General features: G+C 40.8%; 1 long non-coding RNA gene across 1 annotated transcript; it reads left to right on the top strand.

Moving 5' to 3' along the window:
* Window positions 1-20,379, top strand: LOC113898895. Its single transcript, XR_003512764.1, has 3 exons — window positions 1-250; window positions 17,237-17,415; window positions 19,284-20,379. It is a non-coding gene; the product is annotated as an uncharacterized LOC113898895 (long non-coding RNA).
* The last annotated feature ends 5,288 nt before the right edge of the window (window positions 20,380-25,667 follow it).

Here is a 25,667-nt window from a genome sequence, read left to right as displayed (position 1 = left end):
CGTAGCCTCTCAATAGAGTTTGAATAGATTAGCCTACAGCCTTAATAAATGTAGTAGAAGGAGTTTTAGAATTTTTAACTTTTTAAAAGTTTTATTCAATCCGGCCCTCCTTGTAAAAGTCAGTGATCAATCAGAGAAGTAGAATCAGTAGAAGATATCTGTTAAGAGATTTACTGCAAAGAATTGGCCTACACGATCGTGGGGACTGACTAGACAAGGCTGAAATCCGTAGGACAGATCATCAGTAAAGGTAGGCTGGAACACTCAGGTGGATTTCTTCTTCTCTAGACAAGAGTCAGCCCTGTTCTTAGGACCTTTCAACTGATTCAACCAGTTGATCATCTTCGATAACCTCCCTACTGAAAGTCAACAAAGGACTTTAATCATATCTACAAAATACCTTTGTAGCAATACCTTGATCTATGCTTGACTGAGTATCTGGGGACTCTAGTCAAATTGACACATTAAAAAAGACCAGCATATCCATCAAATTCCTATTTTGGAACTTTGAAAGTGACTCTTTCCATTTATGTGTTTATTTCTTTATCTTATTTTGTGTAAGAAGGAATAATCCTATATGTATCAAGTTTCTTTAGAAATGTTCACATCATCTGCTCAAGATGTTTCAATAATAGAAACCTAATAACAAATTAGTTGGGTAAATTAAAGGACCAGCATGCCCTTGCAAAGACATTTCTCCTCTATTAACTCATATAAGAATTTGAAACAGAGAAAATGCTTACATAGAGATGGTCACTCAGACATCATTCATAATGGAGAAAAATGGTGGAAGAGAAAACCTAAAGATAGTAAAATTGGAATGTAATTTATAGAACATCCACATGATGGAATATTATGTAAACATTTAATAGTATATTTACAAGATAAAATAATAAAGATTAAAATGACAATAAATTGATTAGAGAATAAGAAATCATTACAGAAAACTGATGTCCCAAAACTTAATTCTTGGAAAAACTTGACAACATTGACAAATCTTTATCTAGATAATTAAGAATATTTTTGAATATTTTGATAATTTGAGAATCAAGAATATCAAGAATTACCAAAATCAAGAATAAAAAAGAGAATATCATCACCTATATTATAAAAACTAAAAGATTTGTAAAGGAATACTATGAATAATTATAGTATTCAACAAATTAGATACCTAAACAAAATGGGTTCATTTCTAGAAAGATGCAAACTATCAAAACTGACTCAAGCAGAAATGAAAATGAGTAGACCTGTAACAGAGATTGAATTAGTTATTTTTTAAAGTTTCCACAAAGAAAAGCCTAGGACCAGATGACCTCATCAACAAAGTATATAAACATTTAAATAAAGAAAATATCAATTCTTCACATACTGTTCCAAAAAATAAAATAGAAGCAAACATTTCCTAACTCAGTCTATGAGGCCAGCATTAACCTAATAAGCAAAGCCAGACAGAGACATTGCAAGAAACTACAGACCAACATTCCTTATAAATATAGACACAAGTGTCTTTGAACTACTGGAAAAACAAGTCCAAAAATATGTAAAAAGGATTTTATACCATCACAAACTAATATTTATCCCAGGAATATAAAGGCTGATCATACACATGAAAATCGATAAATACAATACACCATGTTGAAGGCAAAAGGAGAAAGGGGCAGCAGAGGATCAGAAGGTTAAATAGCATCACAGACTCAATATGGACATGAATTTAAGCAAACTCTGGGAGATAGTAGAGGATAGAGGAGGCTGGTATTCTAGGCTAGGGCAGTTCATGGGGTCACGGAGTTGGCCACGACTTAGTCACTAAATAACAACAACAGCAATACACCATGTTAGATATAAAGAACAAAACCACATGATCTTCCCAATAGATGCAGAAATTTTTGACAAAGTTCAATACCCTTTCATGATAAAAATTTGCCAAAGTTCATAGCATCATTCATAACAATCATAAAGTGGAAACAATCCAAATGCCCATCAATTGATGAATGAGCATTCCATATGATGGAATATTGTTTGGCAATAGAAAGATTGAATAAGCAAATCCACAGAGACAGGAATGTAGACTAATGTTTTTCAGGGGTGACGGAGATTCAGGGGTATGAAGAAGTAACTGCTAATGAGTACAGAGTTTCCTTTTGGAGTAATGAAGATATTCTGAAGTTAGATGATGATGACAGTTGGAGAGTTCTATGAATATGCCACAAGCCACTGACTTGCATGCTTTAAAACAGTGATTTTTATGGTATGTGAAAAATATCTCAATAAAGATATTTTTTTAAATAGTATATTTACAGAAAGTTTTTAAAAAGATAATAAGGGCTCCAGGCCATGGTTCAGTTGTGCCTTTCCTTAGACGGTATATCTCTCCAGGTATCATAATCTAATTCAGTAATCAAATTAGACCAACAGAAGGCTCCAAATGGAGTGATATTAATCCAGTGCCTCTCAGAATTACCCTGAAGGCATTTCATCTGAATATTTTCTGCATAGCTTTTATCTAAGTTCCTGTTATAAATAGCCATATGAAACTAACTTTTGCATTTTTTGCATGAACACTGAAAACATTGCCCTTCGCATTATCAGGTCATTTATTGCTACCATATTATAAAATACTTTATGAAAATAACATTTTACAATTTATATTTGGAAAAGCAATGTCCTTTAGGAATTATTCTTTTTAATTACCAAAATTATACAACTGATTGTAATTTCTTTTTAGCCTTGGAGAAAGCTCAGTTGAACTGTAGCAATTATGTTGATTAAAATAATTAACATATTTGTATCTCTATTTTTTTCTTTGTTTTTCTTTTTCTATTCATAATTTGCTATGTTATGGCATGGAATTTAAGTTACTTCAGATCCCAATATTTGAAGTGCAGGTGCAGGACTCTGGACTAAGTTTCAATATTTAATTGTACCTTACATTAAATCAGGATTTCTCTGTATTGATACTATTGCTATTCTGAGCAAGATAATTCTTTGGTGAGGGGAGGCTGTCCTGTGCATTGTAATATATTCAACAGCATCTTGGCCTCCACCCACGAGATGCCAGTAACAAGTCTTCAGTTAGACAACCAAAAATGTATTCAGACATTGCCAAATGTCCCCTGGAGGGCAAAATTGCCCATGATTAAGAATCACTATCTTAAATCATCATTGAAAAACTGACGCCCATTACTCTTTCCAATCAGTCTTAAGGTGACAAAAATTCATTACTCTAGATGGATAGGTAGGTAGGTAGATAGATAATAGATAGATAGTTTCATACTTTGCTCACTTATTTGAGATGAATCAAGGATGTCTCTGAACTGGATGTCAGTCCCTGAAGCAGAGCTACTTCCACACAAATCTTTAAAAAAAGAATTTTCTAATCTTTCATTTGAACCCAACAATCCATTAAAAAGAAAATTAAATCTTAGATGAGGAAACAGATAAAGGGATATGATCAATTTCAGGGCTAAATTCCAAATTCAGTGCTGTTCCTCTTACTGCCAGGAAAACCTTCCTCTCTGTCTACATATAGCATCCCTCCCCAGGTGGTCAAGGATCGGAGTGAAGTCCTATGAGGCTAAAGATAATCTTCTAAAGTGATCTTCTAAGTATTCCAGTCAATACCTAGAAAATGGACTACCTCTTCCCAGAGTACACTGTATTCCAATCTAACTGAAACTCACAAATTTCCATTAGCTCTAACTTCCTGTTTACAGGGAATGAAAGGGATAGAAGAATGAGTTAGATACTAGTAGGAAACAATCAATCAGATCCTAAAGTAGGGGCATTCCATAAGACAACTGGTCTGAACTATTCCAAAATGTCAGTTATCTTGAAAATAAACAATCAAAAAACAAAATCATGGATAAACTATTTTGGAATAAAATAGACCAGCCATCATAGTAAATAAATGCAACATGTGGACCTAGATTTGAATCCTGGTAGTATCTAAAAGGATTCTTAAAGAGAATTTTGAATTTAGATTTCATCAGTCTTATTTTTCTTATATGTGATAATGGTGGTGTGGTATAATAGGAGATTGTTCTAATTCTTAAGAGACACTTGGGGAAACTATTTTGGGATAAAGTGCCATGATATCTGCAACTTTCTAATTGGTCGACAACAATAAAACAACAAAGATAGATAGACACATATGGTAAAATATTAACATTTTTTGAAGTTTAAATGGAAGATGTGAAGTTTGCTGTACTATTCTTTCAGTTTCTCAAAACATATGGAATATTTTCATATTTTATAGAAAGTTCAGGGGAAACTAACAACCCTCCTTAAATGCACTGATTAAGAGTAACCCACAGGTCACTTTCAGTTGGGGAAGGTCCATGGTTATGCTTCAAGGACCCCACAAACTCCTTACAGTTGTGAGCAGATGCAGCTCTACCTTTTCTATAGTTCTCATTCAAATGTTCAAGGGGGTCCCATGCCTTCAGAAGGGCTGAGGCCTATAGGCTTGTCTGAAGATTTTAGGTCTGATGCCTGCCAATGTGAGAGATTTTTGAGTTGCAATTCAATTGCAATTGCTGTTCCAATAACATGTAAGTCACAGGACCTTAGAACTGAAAGGAAGGAAAGTTAGGAATGATTTAATTAATGTCTTTAATTCTAAAGACAGCAGCTCTGAAATAGACCTTGTCCAGGATCAGGCAATTAGCTCAGTGGTAGACTTAAATTGAAGAAAGTAGGGAAAACCACTAGACCATTCAGGTATGATCTAAACAAATCCCTTATGACTATACAGTGGAAGTGAGAAATAGATTTAAGGGCCTAGATCTGATAGATAGAGTGCCTGATGAACTATGGACGGGAGGTTCGTGACATTGTACAGGAGACAGGGATCAAGACCATCCCCATGGAAAAGAAATGCAAAAAAGCAAAATGGCTGTCTGGGGAGGCCTTACAAATAGCTGTGAAAAGATGAGAAGCAAAAAGCAAAGGAGAAAAGGAAAGATATAAGCATCTGAATGCAGAGTTCCAAAGAATAGCAAGAAGAGATAAGAAAGCCTTCCTCGGTGATCAATGCAAAGAAACAGAGGAAAACAACAGAATGGGAAGGACTAGAGACCTCTTCAAGAAAATTAGAGATACCAAAGGAACATTTCATGCAAAGATGGGTTCGATTAAGAACAGAAATGGTATGGACCTAACAGAAGCAGAAGATATTAAGAAGAGGTGGCAAGAATACACAGAAGAACTGTATAAAAAAGATCTTCACGACCCAGATAATCACGATGGTGTGATCACTGACCTAGAGCCAGACATCCTGGAATGTGAAGTCAAGTGGGTCTTAGAAAGCATCACTACGAACAAAGCTAGTGGAGGTGATGGAATTCCAGTTGAGCTATTCCAAATCCTGAAAGATGATGCTGTGAAAGTGCTGCACTCAATATGCCAGCAAATTTGGAGAACCCAGCAGTGGCCACAGGACTGGAAAAGGTCAGTTTTCATTCCAATCCCAAAGAAAGGCAATGCCAAAGAATGCTCAAACTACCACACAATTGCACTCATCTCACACGCTAGTAAAGTAATGCTCAAAATTCTCCAAGCCAGGCTTCAGCAATATGTGAACCGTGAACTTCCTGTGTTCAAGCTGGTTTTAGAAAAGGCAGAGGAACCAGAGATCAAATTGCCAACATCCGCTGGATGATGGAAAAAGCGAGAGAGTTCCAGAAAAACATCTGTTTCTGCTTTATTGACTATGCCAAAGTCTTTGACTGTGTGGATCACAATAAACTGTGGAAAATTCTGAAAGAGATGGGAATACCAGACCACCTGACCTGACTCTTGAGAAATCTGTATGCAGGTCAGGAAGCAACAGTTAGAACTGGACGTGGAACAACCGACTGATTCCAAATAGGAAAAGGAGTTCGTCAAGGCTGTATATTGTCACCCTGCTTATTTAACTTATATGCAGAGTACATCATGAGAAACTCTGGACTGGAAGAAACACAAGCTGGAATCAAGATTGCCGGGAGAAATATCAATAACCTCAGATATGCAGATGACACCACCCTCATGGCAGAAAGTGAAGAGGAACGAAAAAGCCTCTTGATGAAGGTGAAAGAGGAGAGTGAAAAAGTTGGCTTAAAGCTCAACATTCAGAAAACGAAGATCATGGCATCCGGTCCCATCACTTCATGGGAAATAGATGGAGAAACAGTGGAAACAGTGTCAGACTATTTTTCTGGGCTCCAAAATCACTGCAAATGGTGACTGCAGCCATGAAATTAAAGCTTACTCCTTGGAAAGAAAGTTATGACCAACCTAGATAGCATATTCAAAAGTAGAGACATTACTTTGCCAACAAAGTCCGTCTAGTCAAGGCTATGGTTTTTCCTGTGGTCATGTATGGATGTGAGAGTTGGACTGTGAAGGAGGCTGAGCGCCGAAGAATTGATGCTTTTGAACTGTGGTGTTGGAGAAGACTCTTGAGCGTCCCTTGGACTGCAAGGAGATTTAATCAGTCCATTCTGAAGGAGATCAGCCCTGGGATTTCTTTGGAAGGAATGATGCTAAAGCTGAAACTCCAGTACTTTGGCCACCTCATGTGAAGAGTTGACTCATCAGAAAAGACTCTGATGCTGGGAGGGAATGGGGGCAGGAGGAGAAGGGGATGACAGAGGATGAGATGTCTAGATGGCATCACTGACTCGATGGACGTGAGTCTGAGTGAACTCTGGGAGGTGGTGATGGACAGGGAGGCCTGGCGTGCTGCGATTCATGGGGTCGCAAAGAGTCGGACACGACTGAGTGACTGATGTGATCTGATCTGATCTGGTCTATCCATGAAGCTGACCACCTGTTTAATACTGCAGCTCCCTCCACCACCAGCCCCAAAAGTATGTGGTCCCACTATCTATTATTTTCCATATTAACTATGACCTTCGAACATTCTAGAAAATTTTCCTGTCTAGTATCAGTTCAGTTCAGTTCAGTTCAGTCGCTCAGTCATGTCTGACTCTTTGCAACCTCATAGACTGCAGCATGCCAGGCTTCTCTTTCCATTACCAACTCCCAGAACTTACTCAAACTCATGTCCATCGAGTTGGTCATGCCATCCAACCATCTTTTCCTCTGTCGTCCCTTTCTCCTCCTACCTTCAATCTTTCCCAGCATCAAGGTCTTTTCAAATGAGTCAGTTCTTTGCATCAGGTGGCCAAAGTATTGGAGTTTCAGCTTCAGCATCAGTCCTTCCAATGAATATTCAGGACTGATTTCCTTTAGGAATGACTCATTCGATCTCCTTGCTGTCCAAGGGACTCTCAAGAGTCTTCTCCAACACCAGTTCAAGAGCATCAATTTTTCAGCGCTCAGTTTTTTTTATACTCCGACTCTCACATCCATACATGACTACTGGAAAAACCATAGCTTTGACTAGATCAACCTTTGTTGGCAAAGTAATGTCTCTGCTTTTTAATATGCTGTCTAGGTTGGTCATAACTTTTCTTCCAAAGAGCAAGTGTCTTTTAATTTCATGGCCTGAAGTCACCATCTGCAGTGATTTTGGAGCCCCCCAAAATAAAGTCTGTCACTGTTTCCATTGCTTCCCCATTTATTTGCCATGAAGTGATAGGACCAGATGCCATGATCTTAGTTTTCTGAATGTTGAGTTTTAAGCCAACTTTTTCACTTTCCTTTTTCACTTTCATGAAGAGGCTCTTTAGTTCTTCTTTGCTTCCTGCCATAAGGATGTTCTCATCTGCATGTCTGAGGTTATTGATATTTCTCCCAGCAATCTTGATTCCAGTTTGTACTTCATCCAGACCAGTGTTTCTCATGATGTACTCTGCATATAAGTTAAATAAGCAGGGTGACAATATACAGCCTTGACATACTCCTTTCCAAATTTGGAACCAGTCTGTTGTTCTATGTCCAGTTCTAAATGTTGCTTCTTGACCTGCATACAGATTTCTCAGGAGGCAGGTCAGGTGATCTGGTATTCCCATCTCTTGGAGAATTTTCCAAGGTTTGTGGTGATCCACACAGTCAAAGGCTTTGGCATAGTCAATAAAACAGAAGTAGATGTTTTTCTGAAACTCTCTTGCTTTTTCAACAATCTGACAGATTTTGGCAATTTGATCTTGGTTCCTCTGCCTTTTCTAAATCCAACTTGAACATATGGAAGTTCACGGTTCATGTACTGTTGAAGCCTGGCCTGGAGAATTTTGAGCATTACTTTACTAGCATGTGAGATGAGTGCAGTAGTTGAGCATTACCGCAATTGTGCAATTACCACAATTGTGCGGTAGTTTGAGCATTCTTTGGCATTGCCTTTCTTTGGGATTGGAATGAAAACTGACCTTTTCCAGTCCTGTGGCCACTACTGAGTTTTCCAAATTTGCTGGCATACTGAGTGCAGCACTTTCACAGTATCATCTTTTAGGATTTGAAATAGCTCAACTGGAATTCCATCACCTCCACCAGCTTTGTTCGTAGTGATGCTTTCTAAGACCCACTTGACTTCACATTCCAGGATGTCTGGCTCTAGGTGAGTGATCACAGCATCATGATAATCTGGGTCATGAAGATCTTTTTTGTATAGTTCTTCTGTGTGTTCTTGCCACCTCTTCTTAATATCTTCTGCTTCTGTTAGGTCCATACCATTTCTGTCCTTTATTGTGCCCATTTTTGCATGAAGTGTTCCCTTTGTATCTAATTTTCTTGAAGAGATCTCTAGTCTTTCCCATTCTATTTTTTTCCTCTATTTTTTTGCATTGATCACTGAGGAAGGGTTTATCTCTCCTTGCTAATCTTTGGAACTCTGCATTCAAATGGGTATATCTTTTCTTTTCTCCTTTGCCTTTAGCTTCTCTTCTTTACTCAGCTATTTTTAAGGCCTCCTCAGACAACCACTTTGCCTTTTTGCATTTCTTTTTCTTGAGGATGGTCTTGATCATTGCCTCCTGTACAATGTCACGAACCTCTGTCCATAGTTCTTCAGACACTGTTTCAGATCTAATCCCTTGAATCTATTTGTCACTTCCACTGTATTATCATAAGGGATTTGATTTAGGTCATACCTGAATGGTCTAGTGGTTTTCCCTACTTTCTTCAATTTAAGTCTGAATTTGGCAATGAGTTCATGATCTGAGCCGCAGTCAGCTCCCAGTCTTGTTTTTGCTGACTGTATAGAGCTTCTCCATCTTTGGCTGCAACGAATATAATCGATCTGATTTCTGCGTTGACCACCTGGTGATGTCCACGTGTAGAGTCTTCTCTTGTGTTGTTGGAAGAGTGTATTTGCTAGTATGCTTATTGTTTATTGTCAGTTTTCCCCATTGGAATATATGTTCCTTACTGCTACTGCTGCTAAGTCACTTCAGTCTTGTCTGACTCTGTGCGACCCCATAGATGGCAGCCCACCAGGCTCCCCTGTCCCTGGAATTCTCTAGGCAAGAATACTGGAATGGGTTGCTACTTCCTTCTCCAGTGCATGAAAGTGAAAAGTCAAAGTGAAGTTGCTCAGTCATATCCGACTCTTAGCAACCCCATGGACTGCAGCCTACCAGGTCCTCCATCCATGGGATTTTCCAGGCAAGAGTACTGGAGTGGGGTGCCATTGCCTTCTCCATTTTATGCTCCAAATATAGAGATCTTTATTTTATTTATTGCTTTGTCCCAAGTGCCTAGAGCAATGCCTGGCACAGAGAAGATACTCAATCCTGGAAATTTTTGCTGTATTAATGAATATTCTCTCTTTGCAAACTAAGATGTAATTTCAACTTAAAGGGGACCACAGAGAAGAAGAAAATTAATAAGTAGTAGAAGGGGGCTTCCCTCGTGGCTCAGTGGTAAAGAATCCACTTGCCAGTGCAGGAGACAAGGGTTTGATCCCTTGTTTGGGAAGATCCCGCATGCCTTGGAGCAGTTAACCCTGTGTGACACAACTATTGAGCCTATGTGCTGGGAGCCAACACTACTGAGCCCAAGTGCTGCAACTGCTGAAGCCCATGTGTCCTAGAGCCCACAGAGTAGCCACCGCAATGATATGCCTATGCACCTCAGTTATAGAGTAGCCTCTGCTCACGAAAATTCGAGAAAAGCCCATGTAGCAATGAGGACCCAGCACAGCAAAAATAAAAAATAAATAAAATAAAAATAAGTAGTGGGACTTCCCTGGTGATTCAGGGAATTCCATGGATTCCACTGCAGAGGGGGCAGGTTCAGCCCCTGCTTGGGGAAACTAAGACCCTGTATGCCACACAGCATGGTCCACAAAAAAAAAAAAAAAAGTAATAATAATAAGTCGGAAAAGTGAAGGAGAAAGGTTATGCTGGATTTTTTCCTTATTTAAAAGGTAGGATTTGATGAAATGGATGTATGACCAGCAGCCTGTCCTGTCAGCTAGCACTGCTTCATACATGGAACAGTTAGCAACATCTTTTCCTGCCTGGGGGCTTACATGTTGCAATTCATGTAATAAGAATTGTAACTGTAGTTGCAATTCTCTTGTAATAATTTCCTAAATATTTAATACCTGAATGACTTCCTAATAGGGTGTTAATTTACTACATCCCAGCCATAATTAAGAAGCATCCATTCAGGTTGGTTGGGATTGAAGGCCACAAGTTTAGCTTTTAGAGCCAAGTAAATAAGAAAAGTGCACGGGCATTATGTGGAGGAGTGTTTACACAGAGGAGCGTTTGCACGCACACGCTAACCCCGGCAGCTGTGTTTTTCTAAGATTCATCCTCTGCTTTGGGCCCAGAAAGCTTCCTTCTGTTTTGAGTGTGAAGGTGAGATGAACCCAGAGTGCCCAGCTCACAGTGGGGCTCTGCGGTGGCTCCCCCAGTAGTCACTCTTCAGAAGACCTTAACCTGGTATTATGGAGACATCCCATCTACAGGTGTGGCTGTGGGTATCAGCTACTAAACTTCACCAGAAACAGACTAAAATCAGAGAGCAAAAAGTGATAGCTGTGGAAACTAAACATTCCTTATGTTTTGATAGTAACTTTTCATTGTAAAGACTCATGTATTATCTTACCATGACCTCAAGTTTTAGAGGAACAAATAGACTGACGGGTACTCTGAAGGGATTCTGAAGAAATCTGACAAAATATAGTCAGATTTTTCTTTTTCCACCCCCAGCATGTTGCATGGGTGGAGAGACCCAGGGCCTTTTAGGAAGTTTTCCCATATTACATAACACTTCTCATCACTGTGGGCTTATCTCATTCTTTTTTTTTTTTTTGATGCAATGTTACTTGAATCATTACTGGCTTCCATTCATAGTAACAGGCCATCGTCTCTGCTCACATATTTCCAGATTGCCAGACATAAGGAAGGGAGAAGGCAATGGCAGCCCACTCCAGTACTCTTGCCTGGAAAATCCCATGGATGGAGGAGCCTGGTAGGCTGCAGTCCATGGGGTCACTAAGGGTCAGACACAACTGAGCGACTTCACTTTCACGAATTGGAGAAGGAAATGGCAACCCACTCCAGTGTTCTTGCCTGGAGAATCCCAGGGACGGGGGGCCTGGTGGGCTGCCGTCTATGGGGTCACACAGAGTTGGACATGACTGAAGTGACTTAGCAGCAGCAGCAGCAGACCTAAGGAAAAGAGGTTTAATGAGAGTTTCCTTAAAAAAATAAAAAAACTTTCATTTTTGTGGTTGCTGTTGCCATTATTCATTGAAGAATTATTTAGTGAATGACTAAATGTTTAGTGTTTAGCAGAATGTGCCAAGCACCAGAGAAATAGTACAAAAACACTGCTCCTTTTCCAAGGAGTTTATAGTCTTGACTCATAAAACAGAGAAATAAGAAACCAGAAAGCTGAAATACAGAAAGAGAGAGGCAACAAAGGAGGTAAGTACAGATTGACTTTCAATAGGAAATGCTACGGGTGAAAATTTCCAAAACAGGAGGCAAGAACTAAGATAAACATGCCACTACCCGGAGAAGGCACTGGGAGCATTTTATATATTTCCTTTGAATTGTTTTAATATAGTTGTGCGCATCCTGAGGGTAGAATCTGCTATTCCACCTTTTCTTCACTTAATATAAGACCATAAGCATTTCCCTTACATTATTCAAAACTAGTCGTAAGCATGTTTTAGCCCTATAAAGATGCTATAATTTGCTTATCCTATTCCTCATTGTTCATCACTAACAAGGCACATTGTTTTCATTCAGATTAACTCATTCACCCCACATTTATTGAACCCTTGGCTGTCAGGGGTCAGACACTGGGCTGGGTTTGAAGATGTAAATTGAGTAAGTCTAGAGAGACCTCATGAACTCAAAAGGTGAAAGAAGACCTGGGAAGCAGACATCCAACATGAAAATAAGGTGATGAGAGGAGGCACAAGGGGTTACAGTAACCCAAAGAGGAAAGAATCTACAGAGACCACACATCGGGTGGCTTAAACAACAGAAATGTATTTTCTCATAGTTCTGGAGGCTAAAAATCCAGGATGAAGGTGTTTGGTTTGATTTGCCTTCTTATACGGTCTTTCTCCTTGCCTTGCATCTGGTGGCCTTCCACTGTGTCTTCACGTGGCCTTTCCTCTGCCTGTGTGCACCCCTGGTGTCTGTACGTTCAAATGTCCTCTTCTTGTAAGGACATTGGTCAGATTGAGTTATCATATCCTAAGGGCCTCATTTTAACTGAATCACCTATCTCCAAAGACAGTCACAGTTTGAGGCTTTGGGTGGGGTCAGGGCCTTAACACGAGAATTTTAAGGAGATCCAATTTAGCCTAAAATGTTTAGTGAAAAGAAAATGCTTCTGGAAGGAGGTGACAATTTGCTCATTATAGAAGGATGAATAAAAATGAAAAGTGGAAGGAAATAGAAATAGTACATATAATATAACATGTATAATATTTGGGGTTGACCAAGTGACCAAAAAGTTCAATTAGGTTTTCCTGTAAGGTGTAAGAGAAAAACATAAATGACTTTCTGGGCAACTCAATGTATATATTAAGGTCTTGTTACTGTTGTTTAGTTGCTAAGTCATGTCCAACTCTTTTTGTGACCCCATGGACTACAGCCCACCAGGCTCTTCTGTCCATGGGATTTCCCAGGCAAGAATATTAAAATGGGTTGTCATTTCCTTCTCCAGGGGATCATCCCAACCCAGGGATTGAACCTGCATCTCCTGCATAAGCAGGTGGATTCTTTACCACTGAGCCACCAGGGAAGCCCTATATTAAGGCCTTGGGACATGAACAAAGATACATCATGTACAGAGGAACTACAAGAATTTCAGCATGACTAGTGCAAAGTGGAAAGAAAAATGAGGAGTACAGAGGCAATTATAAATAATTCTGAAGAATATAAAGTTTTGTCCATATTTCTGATTATTTCACTGAGATTGGCTCTGGATGGAATGATGGAGCCAAAGATGGGTTCTGCCCACACCACACTGCACTCTTTCCCCGTGTTTTCTGTGTTGATACTTAACCAATCATTGAAGTTTCCCAGGCTTTTGGCTAGAGATCGAAGGCTTGCTTCAGGGCAGTCACCAGCAGCCTTCAGCAGCCTGCCATCTCTCCAGGGAGTCCTGGATACACATCTAGTCATTTCTCTGCCCTCTTTTCTGTTAGGTTTCACTACTGTCTCTCCAAACTTGCATGGAAGACTCAGGCTCCTAGGTCTCCAGTTCACCCTCAGAAACATCGGTCATGCTGTTTGAATGGGACACAAGCAAGGGATTAAACACCATGGCTGGGACTTCCCTAATGATCCAGTGGTTAAGAATCAGCCTGCCAATGCAGAAGACACAGGTTCGATTCCTGGTCCAGGAAGATCCCACATGCCTTAGGGCAACTAGGCCCATGTGCTACAACTACTGAGCATGCCCACCCTAGAGTTCATGTTCCAAAACAAGAGAAACCTCCACAATGAAAAGCCTGGGCACAGCAACTAGAGAGTAGCCCTCCAGTTACTTCAACAAGAGAAAGCCCACGTGCAGCAACAAAGACTCAGAGCAGCCAAAAATAAACAAAATTTTTTAAAAACACCATGGTTTCCATTTCTCGATATCCCCTCTTTTGAACTAGACTATCAATTACTTGGCATGTCTCATCTCCTTGAATGATGACAACCTGGCACTATAATGAAACTAGGGAAAGATCATTGGTGAGTCCTTTTGCTCCCCAGAACCTCAGTTTCTCTACCTGTAAAATGTGGAACATGAAATTTTTGGAAACTATGCTTCCACCAAGAACACTAACATTTTTGCACTGTGCTTTAAAGTGTTTAAAATACTTTTGATAAATAGGACCTTCAGTTCAGTTCAGTTCAGTCGCTCAGTCGTGTCTGACTCTTTGTGACCCCATGAATTGCAGCACGCCAGGCCTCCCTGTCCATCACCAACTCCCAGAGTTCACTCAGACTCACATCCATCAAGTCAGTGATGCCATCCAGCCTTCTCATCCTCTGTCATCCCCTTCTCCTCCTGCCCCCAATCCCTCCAGCATCAGAGTCTTTTCCAATGAGTCAACTCTTCGCATGAGATGGCCAAAGTACTAGAGTTTCAGCTTTAGCATCATTCCTTCCAAAGAAATCCCAGGGCTGATCTCCTTCAGAATGGATCTCTTTGCAGTCCAAGGGACTCTCAAGAGTCTTCTCCAACACCACAGTTCAAAAGGACCTTACTTAGTACAAAAATACCCAATAAATATTTGCTGACACAAATGACAGTGAGGACTCTGTGTTAACTGAAAGGAACCTGTTTTTGTTCAGTTGCTAAGTCATGTCTGATTCTTTGCAACCTCATGGACTGTAGTCCACCAGGCTTCTCTCTCCATGGAATTTCCTAGGCAAGAAAACAAGTGGGTTGCCATTTCCTTCTCCAGGGGATCTTCTGGACCCAGGGACTGAACCCACATCTCCTGCATTGGCAGGCAGATTTTTTTTTTTTAATATCCACATAATTTATATCTCACAGTTCTCCTGACAAATGAACATTATTCAAGAACACACTGTAAACACAGATAAGAAGAAACATACAAAATGTTTTAAATGATGCACAACAAAATCCAGCAGTTTAAAGAATGCCTGTGAACTCTTGCTCAATGCAAAGAGTACATTTAATACTCATTTGAATAGTAATAAAAATATAATCTTTTATATATATGGATCTTGGCAGGCAGATTCTTTACCACTGAGCCACCAGGGAAGCCTGAAAGGAGACTACTTAATGACAGTTTCCTCCAATCATTAAACCTGAGAACCAGTTAAGATTTTTAAATGACTATCAACCAGCATATGTAAGAATTAATTTTAATTCCTAAGTTTAATTCCTAAATATTGTCCAACCTGAGGGAAATGGTCTAAGCACAGTTGTCACCTTAAAAAAAAAAAAAAAGGAGAGAGCACCTCCTTTGTGTAGTGAATGAAGTGAAGTAGCTCAGTCGTGTCCAACTCTTTGCGACTCCATGGACTGTAGCCTACAAGGCTCCTCTGTCCATGAAATTTTCCAGGCAAGAGTACTGGGGTGGGTTGCCATTCCCTTCTCCAGGGGATCTTCCCGACCCAGGGATCGAACCCAGGTCTCCAGCATTGTAGGCAGACACTTTACCGTCTGAGCCAGCAAGGAAGCCCATAATTGCCAAACATCCAACTGGATCATCGAAAAAGCAAGAGAGTTCCAGAAAAACATTGATTTCTGCTTTATTGACTATACCAAAGACTTTGACTATGTGGATCACAATAAACTGTGGAAAATTCTGAAAGAGATGGGAATACCAGACCACCTGACCTGCCTCTTGAGAAATCTGTATGCAAATCAGGAAGCAACAGTTAGAACTGGACATGGAACAACAGACTGGTTCCAAACAGGAAAAGGAGTTCGTCAAGGCTGTATATTGTCACCCTGCTTATTTAACTTATATGCAGAGTACATCATGAGAAATGCTGGACTGAAAGAAGCACAAGCTGGAATCAAGATTGCCGGGAGAAATATCAATAACCTCAGATAAGCAGATGACACCACCCTTATGGCAGAAAGTGAAGAGGAACTACAAAGCTTCTTGATGAAGGTGAAAGAGGAGAGTGAAAAAGTTGGCTTAAAGCTCAACATTCAGAAAACTAGGATCATGGCATCTGGTCCCATCACTTCATGGGAAATAGATGGGGAAACAGTGGAAGAAACAGTGTCAAACTTTATTTTTTTGGGCTCCAAAATCACTGCAGATGGTGACTGCAGCCATGAAATTAAAAGACGCTTACTCCTTGGAAGAAAAGTTATGACCAACCTAGATAGCATATTGAAAAGCGGAGACATTACTTTGCCAACAAAGGTCCGTCTAGTCAAGGCTATGGTTTTTCCAGTGGTCATGTATGAATGTGAGAGTTGGACTGTGAAGAAAGCTGAGTGCCAAAAAATTGATGCCTTTGAACTGTCGTGTTGGAGAATACTCTTGAGAGTCCCTTGGACTGCAAGGAGATCCAACCAGTCCATTCTGAAGGAGATCAGCCCTGGGATTTCTTTGGAAGGAGTGATGCTAAAGCTGAAAGTCCAGTACTTTGGCCACCTCATGCGAAGAGTTGACTCATTGGAAAAGACTCTGATGCTGGGAGGGATTGGGGGCAAGAGGAGAAGGGGACGACAGAGGATGAGATGGCTGGATGGCATCACTGACTCGATGGACGTGAGTCTGAGTGAACTCCGGGAGTTGGTGATGGACAGGGAGGCCTGGTGTGCTGTGATTCATGGGGTCGCAGAGTCGGACACGACTCAGCGACTGAACTGAATCCTGCTATGTTGTGAAAGTAATACTTTATTTTTAACAAATGTTTCTCCCAGTGTTTGTTTATAAGTTGATTGGCATGCATTCAATATCTTCCTTATTAAGCCTTGGGTTTGTTATTCTATTTTACTTGATTTAAGACTGTATTTTGAAATGCAGCTCTTCTCAAAAAAAGTGCCTGCCCGTTCTGCAATAGCCGTTCTGAACAGTATGCTTGCTGCACACACCTGTTGGAGGCTAGCTCCAGGTGTGCCCCAGGCAGACGGTGCTCCACCCCGTCAGGCGTGCCCTCTGGGTAAGCACAAGCTGTGCTGGGCTGCTGCCACCACCAAGGTTCTAGTTGCACTGTCGCTGTGTCTCTCATGCCAGTGCTGAGGACAGTGAACTTTTAAAAACAACCTTCCCTTTCTTCTCTAATCTGGTAGAAACACAAAGCCTGAGGCAGGAACCAATCAAGGGGAAGAGAGAGCATCTAAATCAAATAAACACTGAACTTGACTTTCTCTGACACTTCTTCCCCAGGGATGCATGCGACAAGCTATCTTCAAAGCCTGGCTGAGGTGCAACATTTAAGGAGGAATGAAGAAACATAAGGGGGGGGACACCTCACACCTGTCAGAATGGACAGCTGTTCTCAGAAAGACAACAAATCACAAGTGTTGGCGAGAATGGGGAGAAATGGGAAGACTTACACATTGTTGGTAAGATCATAAGTTGGTGCAGCCACTATGGAGTAGTGGAGTATGGAGGCGCCTCAAAAAATTAGAACCATGTATGGCAAAACCAATACAATATTGTAAAGTAAAATAAATAAATAAAATTGAGATTTAAAAAAATTAGAACTACCATATGATCCAACAATTCCACTTTTGGATATTTTTCCAAAGAAAACAAAAATACTAATTCAGAAAGGTATATGTACCTGTATATTCTTTGCAGCATTATTTACAGTTGGCAAGATATGGAAGGGCCTAAGTACTCACTGGTATATGGATGGATAAAGAAGATGTGATGTGTGTGTGTGTGTGTATATATATATATATATATATATATGCAATGAAATATTAGCCATAAAAAGAATGAAACTTTGCCATTATGACATGGATGCATGTAGAGGGTATTATGCCCAGTGAAATAACTCACAGAAAAACAAACACTGTATGATTTCATTTATGTGTGGAATTAAAAAGAACAAAACACAAAACAAAACATAAGCAGACTCATAGACACAGAGAACAAACGTGTAGTTGCCAGAGGGAAGGAGTGAAATAGGTGATGGGGATTAAGAGGTACAAACTTCCAGTTACAAAATAAATGAGCCACAGGGATGAAAGGTAATGTACAACATAGGGAATATGCTAGGAATAGTCAATAATATTGTCATAACTTAGTAAGGTGACAGATGATAACTATACTTGTAGTGATCATTTTATAATATATAGAAATATAAAACTGCTATACTGTATATCTGAAACTAATATAGTGTTATGTCAATTATAATTCAATTTAAAATAGAAAAAGGGGAGAAGTCCCATTCTATTATTGCCTTCCTCTTGTCATCTAACTTTGAACCTCAAAAAGGCTGAACCATTCTGACAGCATCATTTCCCCTTTAGGGTACTCTCAGGTGAAATTGGAAAATATCTGATTTTGAGCTCTCAAGTGTAAAAGCTTCATTTTGCTAATGAGAAAGCCCAGAGGAAGAAGGAGGCTTCTGCCAAACTGGTGGCAAAGCTAGCGATAGAACACAGAGTTCCCTTGACATGCTACCCATGCCTTCCCTAAATGGCCTTGCCCCCAACAAACTAGCTCCTCTCCTAGTGTTCCTGTTGCTGTCAGACACCCCTTTCCTCCCAGTTAATGAGACCAGGAATCTGACAGTCATTATTAACTATTCTTCTTTATCTCATTTTCCAGTTAATGAATCTGATTGAATCTTACTTTAAAATGTCTTACCCTTTTATTCCAGTTGCCATCACCCTAGGCAGTTCTGCTTCAGTCCTTGCCTCCTGCTGGGCCTCTGCTCTGACCTCTCTCCAGTTCACCTAGCAGATAGCTAACATATCGATAATAGCTAAGAGTTGTCATGCACATACATGCCAATGCTGTTTTGAAGTGCTCTACATTTATTATCTCATTCGAATTAATGAAAGTGTTAGTCACTCTGTCGTGTCCGACTCTTTGTGACCCCATAGACTGTAATCCCATCATGTTCCTCTGTCCGTGGAATTCTCTACACAAGAATACCGGAGTGGGTAGCCATTCCCCTCTCCAGGGGATCTTCCCAACCCAGGGACCGAACCAAGGTCTCCCTGCATTGAAGACAGATTCTTTACCATCTGAGCCACCAGGGAATATTCCTCATAAAACCCTAAAAACTAGATGCTTTTATTACCCCCATTTTATAGATGAGGAAACTGAGCCATAGAACAGTTAAATAATACATCTAAGATAGCCCAGCTGCCAAGTGGCAGAACGGAGATTTAAAAAACAACAACAACAACAGATAGTTTGGTGCCAAAGTCCAAACTCCTAACTACTGCACTGTATTGCTTTTTTTTCCCTGCAGCAGCCATATCACCATTATCACTTCTCTATCCAAGAACCTTCAGCAACTCTCCTTTGCCACTGTGGGAGTCCAGGGGCATAGTTTGGCGTTCAAATCACTGCATGGTTTGGTCTGATGGTGAAGGACAGGGAAGTCTGGCTTGCTGTAGTCCATGGGGTTGCAAAGAGTTGGGCACAACTGAGCGACTGAACAACAAAGACTTCAGGTAAGTTAATTAACTTCTCTGTGTCTCAATTTCCTGATGATTGTAACAGTAACCACCTCATGGGGCTGTTGTGAGGATTAAAGGAGGCCACCCACGTAAAGCACACAGCTTAGTGCCCAGCACAAAGCAACCCTTGATCAAAGTTAGCTGTCTTGAGTTACCTTTCCACACAACTTCCTTATAGAGCCCTTCTGACCACCAGGATGTTGCTGCATATAAATAGTGCTTGCTGCTGAATCGCATGCTGGTGCAGTTTTTCCTTTCTAAAAATATTCCCCACTGCCAATCTCATTCCCATATGCCAACATAGCCAAATTCTCCCACCCTCCAGTCTCCCTTACTCAGTGGCCTCTCCTCCTACACTAATCTGAATTCCTGGAACATTTATTCATCATTTGTTTAATTATTTCGTAAGCACTTATCAAGTGCTTACTTTAATAATAACAGTAATTGTATTTGACACTATAATTTAAAGGGCTTCAAGGGACAGCCATGCCTCTGTAAATCTTTATGAAAACGGTGGATGGTGGTTCCCAATTTAGAGCTGCTCTGGCTCCCCCAGGGGCCACAGGGAGCAGGGTGATGATAAAACCAAGTCCCACTAAAATTGAGTTCCCCTACTGAGTTGATGATTAACCTCTATCCAAAACTGTATTTCCTTTCTTGTCCTGCTTCTGTTCCACTCAAGACTGATGAGTATTTAAAAAAAGGAGGGTCCTCCAGGACACAAAAGTTCCTCCATGGCCCCTGCTTCTTGTTTGGCCTTCCCTGGGTTTCCAAAGCACAGACTCAAGCAGTTAATGATTAAAATGATAGAGTCCCAGGACTCCTGATGCTGCTGCTGCTGCTGCTAAGTCGTTTCAGTCGTGTCCTACTCTGTGTGACCCCATAGACGGCAGCCCACCAGGCTCCCCCATCCCTGGGATTCTCCAGGCAAGAACACTGGAGTGGGGTGCCATTGCCTTCTCTACCCAGGACTCCTAGTTCCTCCCAAAGATAGATTACAATTGGATGCATAATTTTGTGTTGTTCTATATAAACTAAGATCCCCCACCTAGAGTCACCATCACTAGTATGGTGATTCCATACTGACCACAAGCACCAAGACCCCAGACTGATTGGAACTGGAAGGTTAATGATTAAGATCCTGAAATACTACCGTATTACCTCATCACCAACCAATCAGAAGAATGTCTATAAGCTGATCATGAACTCCGTGACCCTCAGCCTTAAAGGTTAGCTTAAAGACTCTTCCCTGAAGTCATCAGGGAGTTTGTGGCTTTTGAGCATGAGCTGCCCATTCTTCTTGCTTGTCCCTTTGCAAAAAAAGCTGTACTTTGCTTGGTGAAGGAGACTGGCTTTGCTGTATATCAGGTGAGCAGACCCGAGTTCCTTTTGGTAACATTGATGCAGACGGAGCTCCCATCTTTAGAAAGCTTATAGCCTTTGTAGGCAAAGCAAGTCCTCTTCACATGTGGTGAAATCCAGGGCATGTAGTGGCAAAGTCTGACAGAACAGTTGAGAGGTAGTGCTGTGAATTTTCAGGCACAAGCATGGCTTCTGGCTGGGTAGACATATACTTCTCCAGACTGTGCCTGTAGCAGAGGCTGGCACACCCTGCTGGGGTGAGTCCCTCTGGACCCCAGGGTCTGACAGCTGGTATGGCAATAGTTAGTTAGATAAATTCATTCTGCAGGATGCAAAGATAGGCTTCCTGGGAACTGCCTCTACAGGAAAGTTTAGTCTTTTGTTCTTTTCCTCAGGTATCCATTTATTCATACAAGTATCAAATATCCGCTATGTGTGCATGCACTTAAGTGCACCACACAACGTCATAAGGCCCCTTAACATGGGCCTAAAGCAACCAAGTGGGGTAGAGGAAAAAGACAGTCCTGTCTCAGCCACTTTCTAACTCTATGACCATGAGAAGTCCTAACTCAGAACCCAGGTTCCTCAGAAAAAATGGGGCTAACACTTTCTTCCATTTTGTTGTCATCAGAATTCGAGAGAACAGCTAGATACTGCCTGGCAGTGTTCCTGACACACTTTAGCTACTTCAGTCGTTACTGAAGAGGAGGTTGCATGTACTTGGCCATTTCTCTTTTTGGAACAGCAGGTACAGAGTCCAAGTGACAAGTCCAGGGTAGAAGTATCCTGGAATTCTCTCTTTCTATGGCTAAAAGGAGAAGAAAAAAAAAAAAAGAAGAAGAACAAACAAACTTGGCCCGAACATTCTTCCCATTCTGCAGGGCTCCTTTCAAATTCACCTCCAGGCAAAATTAATACTGCCTCCTTCCTCCGCTGCTTTTCCACAAGTCTATTTCAGTACATCATTGATTTCTTTTATTAGTGTGATTTTTTTTCATACACCTGTTCTTCTCCCCAGGGCTATAAACCTCCCCAGAAGACAAGAGTCTTCACAATCTTTCTTTTTCCCACCACCTGTGACCCAGCATAGCCTCTGCCACATTACAAATCCTTCAAAACAAGTCCAGTAAGGGCCAACTGTATGGGAGTGGGGAACGGGAAATTAGGAGGCCTCTCTTCCACTTTAAGCTCTGTACCATATGGTATATACAAGTGGAAACTGAATCCCTTAAATTTATTAGCATTTTATGGGGTGTACATGCAAAGCTTTTTGTTATTATGAATCTTACCATTTAAACCTTTCAAAAATCTAATAAAATTTATCATTGAAATATATTTCATATCTTTTCTTCCTTTTACTTAATACTATAGAGGTAATAGAATTTTGTTTCAATTCTCTGTGGCCTTCAGACAGCACTTGTCTCTTGGACACACAGAGACAGGGATTCTTAACCTGGAGGCTACAAGTTTCAGCTGTCTCAGGTTGCAGGCAAAATTGTATGTGTGTGTGTGGGTGTGTGTGTGTAAGTGTGAACATGGTGTGTTTTGGGATGGGGTGATGCTCCATAGTTTTTAAGCGGGTTCTCATGAAGTTGCGTGATTTTACAAAGGAAGGCCAAATAATGAAAAAACACTAAGTGTTCACTGGAAACTCGTTAAAAAGATGGCACACTTTTAGTACAGATTGTGATGGGTGATGAAAACTAGATACTGTGTGATAATGTGGAATGGAAGAGACTGTGGTGCGAGCAAAATAAACCACTACCAACCACACACCGAAGGCTGGTCTTCACCCAGAGAAGGTGATGTTGTGTATATAGTGGGATTGGAAGGGAGTCCTCCATTACGAGCTTCTTCCAGAAAACCAAACAATAAATTTCAACAAGTAATGCTCCCAATTAGACCAACTGAAAGCAGCTACTTGATGAAAAGCATCCAGAATTAGACAACAGAAAACACATAATCTTTCATCAGGATAATGCAAGACTGCATGCTTCTTTGATGATCAAGCAAAAATTATTACAAGCTGGCTGGAAAATTCTGATTCATCCACTGTACTCATCAGACATTGCTTTTTCCGATGTCCATTTATCTTGGTCTTTATAGAATTCTCTTAACGAAAAGATTTTAATTCGTTGAAAGACTGTAAAAACACCTGAAGCAGTCTTTTGCTCCAAAAGATAAACAATTTTGGGAAGACGGAATTGTGAAGTTGCCTGAAAAAAACAGCAGAAGGTAGTAGAACAAAACAGTAAATACATTGTTCAATAAAGTTCTTGGTGAAAATGAAAAGTATATCTTTTATTTTTACTTAAAAAAATCAAAGGAGGACTTCCCTGGCGGTCCAGTGGTTAAGAATCCGCCTGCCAATGCAGGGGACGTGGGTTTGATCCCTGGTCCAGAAAGATTCCACATGCCACGGAGCAACTAGGCCTATGCGCCACAACTATTGAGCCTGTGCTCTAGAGCCCAAGAGCTGCAACTGCTGAGCCCCCGTGTCTCAGCTACTGAAGCTGGCACACTCTAGAGCCCATGCTCTGCAACAAGAGAAACCACCACGGTGAGAAGCCCATGCACTGCAATAAAGAGTACCCCCACTCAGCAATGAAGACACAGAGCAGCCAAAATAAATAATTAACTAATTCTTTTTAAACCGAAGGAAATTTTTGACCAACCCAATACCTTCGTATTTGGTCTTCATCTCCAGTTCCTTGGTACAAGAACTTCTAAAACCCTTGAAACTTCCTGAGTGATAGAAGTGAAAAGAAGTGTTTTTGGTATTTTATTCATAATAAGCCCCTTTCCACCTTACCTGAGTTTATGCTAATGAGGCTCTAGTGGATCCGTAAGTAACTTCTTTGTGGGATTGGTTGCCATGGGAACCAACCCTGAGATTTGAGGGTTGGAACTTTCAGACCTCCAAACTCTGGGCCAGAAGTACTAGAGATTGAGTTAATCACCGATGGCCAGTGATTTACTCAATCACACACATGTAGTGAAACCTCCATAAAAACCTGGGGTGGGAAGAGCTTCCATGTTGGCACATGCATCTCTGTTCTGGGAAGGTGGCTCACCCCATCTCCACAGGGACAGAAGCTCCTGGGCTTAGGACCCTTCTGGATCACACCCTGTATACCTCTTCACCTGGCTCTTCGTTTGCACCCTCTATAATAAACCACTGGCAGAAAGTAAAGTGTTTTCCTGAATTCTGTGAGTCATTCTAGCAAATGATCAAACCTGAAGCTGGTGGGGGGAGTTTGGGAACCTCTGAGTCTGTAACCAAATTGGATAGAAGTGTGGGTACCCAAGGGACCCAGTACCTTCAACTGGCATCTGAAAATATTAGGTTCCCTATAAGTGAGACAGTCTTGTGGGACTGAACCCTTAATCCTGTATAGCCTGGGCTAACTCCGGGTAGTTGGTGTCAGAACAGAGCTGAATTATAGAAACCCAGTTGGTGTCTGGAGAGTTGGAGAACTGGTTATTGGTGTGGGAAAACCTGCAGAAGTGCTGTGAGTAAAAACACCCAAGAGAAGCAAACATCCTTTTAACTAATCGTAATGTATTTTGTTTTTGTCTCAAGAATCTTTCAATAATGAACATCCTGTAGAAAAAGGAAACTCAGCAGACAGGAGTGTGGACATGAAATATAGTGGTAGATGCCAATAAAGAAACTTGAGTACATGTTCCTAAAAGACATCATACTATGCCTTTGACTTGGCTTCCAGAACTTTAAATACATTCATCTTCAAGGCTTTGAAGGCAGATTACCATGAAAAGAGAATGTACGTCATGGTAAGAAAGAAAATTACTTTCCTGCAAAAAGATGTAAATAATGCAGTGCATTATTCCCTCTGGTCTTTCGGTTCTTCTTTATTTTGGCCAACCTTGTACAGAACTTTGGCGTAAGCACTGACCTCTGAAGTTGGCTCCCTGACTTGGTTATCTCTCTTGTTCCATATTAATTGTCAAACAAAATCCCTTATTCAAGTTGTTTGACATTGAAAAGGGCAGAATGGCCCTTCTTTGCCCACAAAAATTTAAATTCAAATTCCTTAGCCTTGCATGTCAGACCCGTCCTAATTTGATCTTATGCACCTTTTCTAAGGTTCTCTCAAGTTCCTTGCACACATCCATGCTTTGGCTAGGTGGGCTTACTCAGTCTCTTCCAAATATATCAGATAGATCTCATTTGTTTATTCTTGGGATGTCTGATATATAAGGCTGTCTCCCCATCTCTTTCCAAATGGCACCCACCCTTCAAGGCTCCATTCCTTCCCCTCCCTTCACTATCCCACTTTCCCAGCCAATTTTCTTTCCCTCCCACAACCCAACATTTCACATTCATTCCTTTTTATATGTGGCCCTTTATCATTGATTGGCTCCCTTATATTTGCTCATATCTTACTGTCTTAGCTAACCTGTGAGCTTCTTAAAGGCAGTCCACATCACTTTTTAAAATGTTAACAGATGTGTCTTTTTTTTTTAGGTACACTGGGTCTTCATTGCTGTTGTCTTGTTGCAGAGCATGGACTCTAGGTTCATGAGCATCAGTAGTTGCGACTCTGGAACTCTAGAGCACAGGCTTAATGGTTGCGGCCCACAGGCCCAGTTGCTCCATGGCGTGTGGAATCTTCCCAGGTCAGGGACTGAACTCATGTCCCCTGCCCTAACAGGCAAGTTCATCTGGACCACCAGAGAAATCCAGCCCACATCACTGCATCTCCCCTGGCCTCCAAGACAGGGCCTGTCTAGAGTAGATAGTGAATCACTTCATTGAGTGATTCTGTAATCAAAGTTGAGTTCCCTAA

Source organism: Bos indicus x Bos taurus, chromosome 1, assembly GCF_003369695.1.
Source record: "Bos indicus x Bos taurus breed Angus x Brahman F1 hybrid chromosome 1, Bos_hybrid_MaternalHap_v2.0, whole genome shotgun sequence".
Taxonomy (NCBI): Eukaryota; Metazoa; Chordata; class Mammalia; order Artiodactyla; family Bovidae; genus Bos; species Bos indicus x Bos taurus.
The sequence above is the reverse complement of the archived record's forward strand: the minus strand, read 5'-3'. Positions and strand labels throughout refer to the sequence as shown.